Source organism: Lactuca serriola, chromosome 8 (genome assembly GCF_051521515.1).
Source record: "Lactuca serriola cultivar US96UC23 chromosome 8, Lser_US96UC23_V15, whole genome shotgun sequence".
NCBI lineage: Eukaryota > Viridiplantae > Streptophyta > Magnoliopsida > Asterales > Asteraceae > Lactuca > Lactuca serriola.
In genome coordinates this window covers 270,957,561-270,966,434 of record NC_136415.1, presented here as the reverse complement: position 1 = coordinate 270,966,434, position 8,874 = coordinate 270,957,561, and the positions used below count along the sequence as shown (strand labels likewise).

At 39.4% G+C, this 8,874-nt stretch overlaps 1 non-coding gene across 1 annotated transcript; it reads right to left on the bottom strand.

Annotated features, from left to right (window-relative positions):
• Positions 1–842: 842 nt before the first annotated feature.
• Positions 843–949, bottom strand: LOC145071520 (small nucleolar RNA R71). Its single transcript, XR_013690530.1, has one exon. It is a non-coding gene; the product is annotated as a small nucleolar RNA R71 (small nucleolar RNA).
• Between the last annotated feature and the right edge of the window lie 7,925 nt (positions 950–8,874).

The window sequence follows — 8,874 nt, the reverse complement described above, 5'->3', positions numbered from 1 at the left end:
AGAAATACACTATAACCACACTAAAATACTAAACTAAAAGTTAAGTTAATATCCCGAAGTAATCAGGAATCTAACACTAAAGGAAGTTTGCACCACTATTATTGATTTCAGGCACAAACTATCATATTGCATTACTTATTGGAGATTTAACATTAGACTTTTACAATAAATGGATTTCAAAGATGAAAATTTCCTGTTTCTTAAAGGTTTTCATTCACAATGTATTTCTGGAAAATATAGGATTTTCTAGGTTTTCTACTACTTTAGAATGTAAAATGCAGCTTTTCATACTAACGGTCTCAATGCTTTTTATACAAAAATCTCACACTAAACTCTTATGAACTCACCAGCTTTATGCTGATATTCGTTTTCAAAATAACTTGTATCCTCAGGTCAAAGATAGACAGTTACAGGTGCAGCTTTTTGGAGAAGGTGAAGCTTACAAGATCCATCTCTTATTTTTGATTTACTTTTGGTGTTTGTTGAACATTACAAAAAACACTTGTAATTAAACTCACTATGTAATGCAATGGTTGTATGTTTCTTGTTTTTACTATTATGCAATTGTGATGATACTGTAGATGACGTCCTCCACCCCGAAACGTATTCCGCCGTTATCGGTTTTGGGGTGTGACAAGCATCTAGATGAAGTCAACGACATTGCAGATTACTTCAATGTCCCGAATGTCAACAGAAACACAATCTTGCTTAGGATGTTTCCCATCACTTTCAAAGGAGCTGCTAAGGAGTGGTTAAAATCACTTCCACCGGGTACAATTACCACTTGGGCTCAAATGCGTGAGCAATTCCTAGACCAGTTTTGCCCGCCATCCAAGATAGCCAAACTCAAGAAGGCAATAGCCAACTTTGAGCAACAGCCAGGGGAGTCATTATACGAAGCATGGGAGCGGTACTAGGGCTTGCTCAGAAATTACCCTCAGCATGATCTAAATGTGCAACAGGAGATGTCAATCTTCTATGATGGGGTTAACGTTATGAAAAGACAACTCCTTGACTCTCAAGGACCGTTGACAAAGAAAAATCCAAGGGAGGTCAAGGAGCTAATTGAAGAATTCGCAAAGCACTCTTGCGAATACCACGACCCTAGGCAAGATGGAATCAAAGGCGGTGGAGGGACCCATACTGAAGAAATAGCAGCTATGATGGTTATGCTGAATAATTTGGATCGAAGGATAACACAAATGGACCAGTCAATACATGCCATAAGAGTAGGTTGCGAGAGATGTAGTGGTCAACACTTGACCAAGGACTGCAATATAGATGAGTTTGGGAATAGAAAAGCTCAAGTATGTTACTCGAGTGGGGATAAGTTTGATGAGGATTGGAGGAAATCGAAGAAGGAGTAGCTGCCGTATGAAGAATATAAGAAGCAAAAAGAAGAGAAGTATAGGCAGACAGGTCGAGGCTTTTATCAAAAGGAGTAGCCACCAGCCGAGAAGAAACCCGATCTAGAGACTATGTTGATGAAGTTTATGGAAGCTTCGGAAAAAAAACACGATACCACTGATTCTTCTATTATGGAACAACAAACTTTAATTAAGAATCAGCAAGCCTCCATCCATAACCTTGAACTTCAAGTTAGACAATTAGCCACTCTAGTTCATGAGAAGTTATCCCCGAAAAATACCGAAGCGAAGACCCAATCTCATGTAATGGCCATAGACACCGAAGAAGAAGCCATCTCTGAGTTCCTGGAGGCATTGGAAGAAGAACCACAGCAGCTCGATCCAAAGATGAAGAAGACCAAGCTCGAAAATCATGAAGCTGCTGAATTCCAGAATTCACGGCGTGAACCTTATATATTCACGACGTGGGCCCGTCATGAACAGAAAAATTCTATAATTGGTTCGGTTTATCAGCCGCCTTTGCCTTTTCCTTCCCAAGCTACCCTTAGTCCACTGGAGAGAGAGCAAAGAGAGTTTGTCAAGCATGTGAAGGGGATCCCGATTAATACTCCCTTTGTCGAGTCCTTATCCAAAATTCCCGAGCATTAGAAATTACTACAAGATTTGATAGACACTCGCAAGCAATTAAAGAAGCAGTCTAAGGTGGTTCTGAGTGAACAAAGCTCGAAAGTTGTGTTGGGAGAGACAATGAAGAAGATGGGAGACCCTGGACGCCTCACCCTTCCGTGTGAGTTTGGTAATAAATTGAGGGTTAATGCTTTAGCCGATTCTGGGGCTAGCATTAATTTGATGCCTTATTCATTTTATCAGAAGTTAGAAATTCAGAAGATGAAAGCTACAAAAATGATGATTCACATGGCGAACCGTTCAGTGACACAACCCCGGGGCATAGTGGAGGATATTTTGGTGAAAATTGGAAATTTTGTTTTTCCAATAGATTTTGTAGTTTTGGATATGAAGGAAGATCCCGATGTTCCCATTATCCTTGGCCGTCCATTGCTTAACACTGCTGGAGCTTTGGTTGACATCCGCGAGTCTAAGCTCACCTTGAGAGTTGGAGATGAAAAAGTAGTTTTTGGGATAGAAGATGGCTTCCCAAAGGAACATGTTCAAGAAGAGGTGTTCACAATCAATGAAGATAATGAACTAGAAGAACTGGAAAAGCTTATGGAAGAAGAGATCAAGGCAGTTCATCAAGTCAAAAGAACAAAACCTAGAGCATCTGTTCCATTTTTGGTAGAAGTCATAGCTTACAAGAGTCCACCTTCTTGGGTGAGCAAAGAGGAGGAGGAGATGACAAGTGATGAAGACGAGGTCACTTCAAGAGTGACAAAGCCGGTGGTGAAAGAGGAGGAGGATGCGATGAAGTGCAAGGAAGAAACTAAAGGGACCAAACGCAAGCTTGAAAAAGAGGTGAAAGTTAAAAAAGAAAATTCAAAGAAGGCATACAAAAGGCGAGTTCAAGATTACAAGAGGAGATTCAAGGAACAAAAGATCCTAGTTGTGGATTCTTCCGAGGACTCAACATAGGAGGCACGGAGTCCAGCTTAAGACTCCAAGAAAAAGAAGCGCTTCTCGGGAGGCAACCCGAGTTTGGTTTGCAAAAATTTTCTTTTTCTTTTTGCATTTTAGTTTTAAAAAACTTAGATCATGTCATCCAACTCTATTAGAACATAATTGAGCACTGAATGTAGGGACCTTAAAATGGAAGTAGTAATAATTGAGAATTTAGTTTAAAGTCAAAATTTTGATTTTTCTCTTCCAGACTTAATTCACGACGTGAATTTTTAGCAATTCATGACATGAATTATGAATGAACCAGACAAATAATCCATGATATGGCTTCGCCCATTAGACTAGCAAGCCCAAGATCAGTCCGTGAGTACATGGCCCGAACTTAAGCCCAAACACTATTCACGATGTGAATCCTTAAGAACTCACGATGTGAATTTTTAAAAGCACGGGACCATAGAATAAATCCCTAGAAACCAGTAAACCCTTCAATTGTTTATTGTTCACGAAGTGAAAGCATAAATTGGTCCCCCCCTTTGTCCCCATTGCTGCGATTTTAGCCCACTACTCTACTAATCTTCCTTGTGCTTACGTAATACTTCCAACAAAGGTTATAATTATTGATTATTAAGTCTAATTTTTGCTCTAGTAGATGAACTTAGGGTTAGGGTTTGTTAATTGAGTGAAATGTCGAAATTAATTCTTTAAAGTTAGTAATAACCTTTGAATGTTCATGCTAAGTGTGTGGAAGTAGTATAGGAGTAAAACCCATTGATATTTTGACTGGATTTACCCCTATTGTTACGATTCTGTCTTCTGGGATTGCGAATTCACGACGTGAATCTTACAGGATTCACGACGTGAATTCTAGGGCTGAACAAAATTCATTTTTCTCTATGTCTAATTTGTGGATTATTGTTTTGGCTGTGTTTTTTTCCTTGTTTTTGCAGGAATGGCTCCAAGAAGAGAGGTTCCAGGTGGGGTTGCGGGTTTGCACCCGTTTTACAATTTTCCCGCAACAACGCCCCGCGATGTCTTGACCCGTTGGAACAACAAATCGGGGTGGCTCTATAACAGAGAAATTGCAGTTGCTCCAACAGTCAATTAGACAAGATTGAGGGAAGTAGGGCTCATAGATCGGGTAGGCCCGTTTTTGACAAAGATATTTATCGGAGATGGGTATTCGTTTACCTGTTCTGGTTGGCAGAATCTATTTCGGGTACAAGAGTGGGTCTACAAGGAGTTTTGTGTCGAGTTTTTCGCAACGGTGACATTTCAGGAAACGGTTCAAGATCCACATTGGCAACAAGCGTTGTTATTTCGTTTGGGGGGTGAGTACCGGGAGTGCAGCCTGGTTGAGTTTGCTTGGAGAGTAGGACTATATGATCAACAGGGGGCTATGACTCCCGAGTTTGGCATGTTTTTGAGTGGGGCTACTAGAGGTTATGTGGAGGGTGTCACGGGGTATTCTTTCTGGCATAATATTGCATTCGGAATGTTTAATTCCTGCGTATCTCCCGAGAGCAGTATTCAGTCCCCGATCCATCACTTACTCCACCGGTTCATCACCTTTTCCATCAACCATAAGAGGCATGGAGACAAAGTGACTAAACAGAACTTAGTCTTCTTATGGTACATCTTACAGCCTGGTGTCTATTGCAGCATCCCATATTTTCTAGCCCGTTTTCTAGCTGGGTCTACTGCCAGTTCGCGCCCTGGGAGCCCAATTTGTGGGGGGCATTTGGTTACACGTTTGGCCCGTTCGTATCATTTGGTTGTTCCTGATATTACTAGATCCATGACGTGTGTGGACGAGCATGAGTTTGGCATGGAGTATTTGTTGGATAAGGTGTCTAAGTCCATAACTTATTTGGTATATACTTGACCCGACCCGGCATGGTCCATTTGGGTTGCATTTCATCCAAACTATTTATGGATAATTTTATGAGAGTTATACACATATGTTTATTAATATATTAAAATGAAGTTATGTTATTTAATTAGTCTTAGTCTTAAATTAATTATGAATTAATTTAGAGATTAAAAAGGAAGACTAATTAGATTATGGGCTATTGGTTTTATATAGTGTGGGCTAATACTCATTTGTTAATGGGCTAGGCTTATATGGAAGTCCATGGATGATCCATAGAGCTTTTAACCCATGGATCCTTGGAAAGGAAAAGACATCGGTTATTAGGGTTTCACCCTAACCATGCACACTATATAAGCATGCTTATGATGCATGAAATGGCAACTAGTGAACTAGTGTGTGTGCTTGTGTGTGGCCGAAATTTGGAAGTGTGTATACTCTCTCAAAGTTTTCCAAGAGTTTGTGGTGATTTGTGATTCCATTTGAGGCATTCACACTATTGGTGCTTGGCCCTCAAACTCCAAAGAAGCTATCTCATCAAAAAGGTATGTAATCTCTTCTAACTCTTTTATGTTTAAAAGTTCCCCATGCCATGTTAGATAGGGTATAAACCTTGGAAAAATTATTATTTTGCATGTATTTAGACAAACATAGATCCAAGGTTTATTAGGGTTGCATGCACACTTAGGAAGTGTTAGATTGCTCAAAACCCAACAGTGGTATCAGAGCCTAGGCTTGCTTGTTTGATACTTGATGCAAAATAGTTGAAAAAGTCGAAAAACTTGTTGTCTGCTTGAGGAACTCGCCGAGTCCATGGGGGACTCGCCGAGTCCATGTGTGTCTTCAACCTACTCGCCGAGTAGGTTCATGCACTCGACGAGTAGGAGCGACAGAGTGCAGATTTTCGACTTTAGCTGCTGGAAATGGACTAGAAACATTACCCTAAACTGTTTTGGTGTTTTAAAACTTGTTTTAGTTGATGTAATGGTTGTTCTAATCCATTTACAATAGCATATATCAAAATTCCATGATTTTTATGTGTTCATATAATTCTTGAAATTTTGATGATCATGTTCATGTTCTTATGAATTTAGAAGATGATAGGAATTATTTGCTAAACTGTTTAGAATTAATTCTTGATCATTTATGTGTTTTAATGGAGTCCATAATTTGTCCTCAAGTTATGGATATCCAAAGGTCACTTTCTTTAACACACACATTTAAACACATAAGTTACATGAAAATGAAGAGTCTTCATTTTTATGAACCTTTAATTCATAAGTTATGAAATGAAAAGTTTTGGATAGTTACAAAACTTGCCCTCAAGTTTTGGAATTTGTAAAGTTTCACACACTTTAATAAACTTTAATTCCAACCCTTAGAGTTTTAATAGTTAAAATTCAACCCTTATACTATTTATAACATTAATGGTTAATTATTATATATGTGTATAAGAATAAGTCGTTCTACCGTTAGTAGGCCTCTTTCACGAAGCCGGTCTATAAGGTGGGTATAAGGTTGTTGCCTATAAAATGGCGACTTAATGGGTGTCCACTCTCACCCACCGCTTGCTTGACTAGTGGAGGGTTGTTAGCCGAACGGGTAGGACAGTGACTTTAAATCCTCATTAAAAGTATAATGATTATTATAAAGTAACTAAACCTTTTAATTCCCAATCTTAGTTATTTTAGGAAAAATGTGAACATGGTGCTAGTCCATGGAATTCACACTTTGTACCTTACCAAGTCGTTGGTGGAGCGTGTGTGGTTAACCGACACACTAACTTGGACTAGTAAGGATCACGGAGGGTGACTTAATGTTTTTCATAGATCAATGTAGCGTGTGTGGTTAACCGGCACATTGATTAGGTGATAATATTAAGGGTACCAAGTGAATTAGCATGGTTATTCACACCTTGTTTTGTGATCCTCGGCATCCCAGTCACAAAACATGAAGGGCACAATCGAGATTGAAACGTGCCATTGAAAAGTTCAATGAATATTAAAAGAATCTAGGAATTTTAAATCCAATTAAAACCTAATAATTCATTTTGTTTTTCATGGTGGAAATTGGTGAATCGTCATTCACCTACCTTTCAAATATATTATTACTTAGATTACGACATCCCTCTTCTAAGTATAATATATTGTGATTGGGTCCTAGGCTTAATATTACATTTGGGTGTCTTATTAAGGATTCTATATATCTAATCTAAACTTGCTTTTCTCTTTTCAGATGTCTTCCAACACTAATGCTTCGGGCTCTAACCCAACTGGTTCTTTCTCTCTCATGAATCTTTGTGGGAGGGTCATCTTTGATGGTTCCAACTTCATGGATTAGATTAGGAACATCAGGATGGTTACTCGTTATGAGGACAAGGAATATGTCTTCGATAAAGAGTTAAAAGAACTTGATGAGTCTACTGCTACTCCTGAGGAGATCGCTGAATTCAGGACTCATGAGAGAGATTCTACTAAGGTGGCATGTATCATGATGGCCACGATGAAAGCCGAGCTCCAAAAGTCATATGAAGATTTCTACCCTTTTGAGATGCACCAAGACCTGATGGAAAGGTACCATCAGAGTGCTCGTCAGGAGCGGTATGAAATAATCTCCTCCATAATAAGTACCCGCATGAAGGACGACGATTCTGTCACGGCTCACATGCAAAAGATGCAAAGGTATGTGGACCGTTTGCTGAAGCTGAATGTTAACATCCCTGAGGAGTTGGCAATTGACATCATTTTGCACTCCTTACCTTCTTGTTATGATCATTTTCGTATGACATATCATATGAACAAGGACGAAGTTACCCTCAGCAAGCTTCAAGGACTCTTGAAGACCGCTGAAACCGGTCTAAAGGGCAAGGCGGTTGTTACCTCTATTACTCCTACACCAACATCTACCCCTGTTTTGGCTATCGGGCAAGGCAAAGGGAAAAAGAGGAAGCACCCTTCGAAGGGTACCAAGGGAAAGTCTCTTGAAGGCTCCTCATCGAAGACCAAGAGCGGTTCTGTCACTCCTTCTGCCATTCCCAAGGATGTTGAATGCTTTTATTGCCATGAAAAGGCACACTGGAAGCGAAACTGCCCTAAGTACTTGCAGGATCTAAAGGATGGGAAAGTGAAACCCACCCATGCAGGTATTTACACTATATTGTCTAATTACTCAGCATATTCGAACTCTTGGGTGCTTGATACAGGATGTGGTATTCACATATATTTTGATTTGCAGGCCCTAAGAAGAAGTGAGGATGTGGAGCACGGGAAGATAAACTTGATCATGGGGAATAGGAAGGTTTCACCTGTTTCCATGATTGGAGTTTATACTTTGTTGCTTAATAATGGGTTAAAATTAGATTTGAATAAATGTGTGCACTCGTCTGATATGGCGAGGAATATTATTTCTTTTCATGCTTTGTACAAACAAGGTTTCACCTTTTCGTTTCATAATGAATGTGGTGGTATTAATGCTTTGTTTAAAAATGTGTTTTATTTTAAAGCGTTACCTTGTGATGGTGTGTATGAAACTGTGTCAATTGTAGACAACTTAGGAAATAATGTGTTGTATATTGATTCTTCTACTAGCCTAGATAAAGCATCATTGTGGCATTGTCGTCTAGGACATGTAAACAAGAAACGCATAGGCCAACTCCAAAAGAGTGGAGTCTTGGAATCATTCGACCTTAAATCGGATGATAGTTGTGAATCTTGTCTACTTTGAAAGATGACAAAATTACCCTTCACTGGAACTTGTGAAAGGGGTGAGGGTTTGTTGGACCTAATACATACTGATGTATGTGGGCCATTCAAAACCGCCACAAGGGATGCTAATCGGTATTATGTGACTTTTATTGATGATTTTAGTAGATATGGGTATGTCTACTTAATCAAACATAAGTCAGAAACCTTTGAAAGGTTTAAGGAATTCAAACAGGAAGTAGAAAATCAATTGGGCAGGAACATTAAGATGCTTCGATCCGATCGAGGTGGTGAGTATCTTAGTACCGAGTTCCTTGACTATCTTAAGGAGTGTGGGATTGTCTCACAATTGACTCCTCCCAGG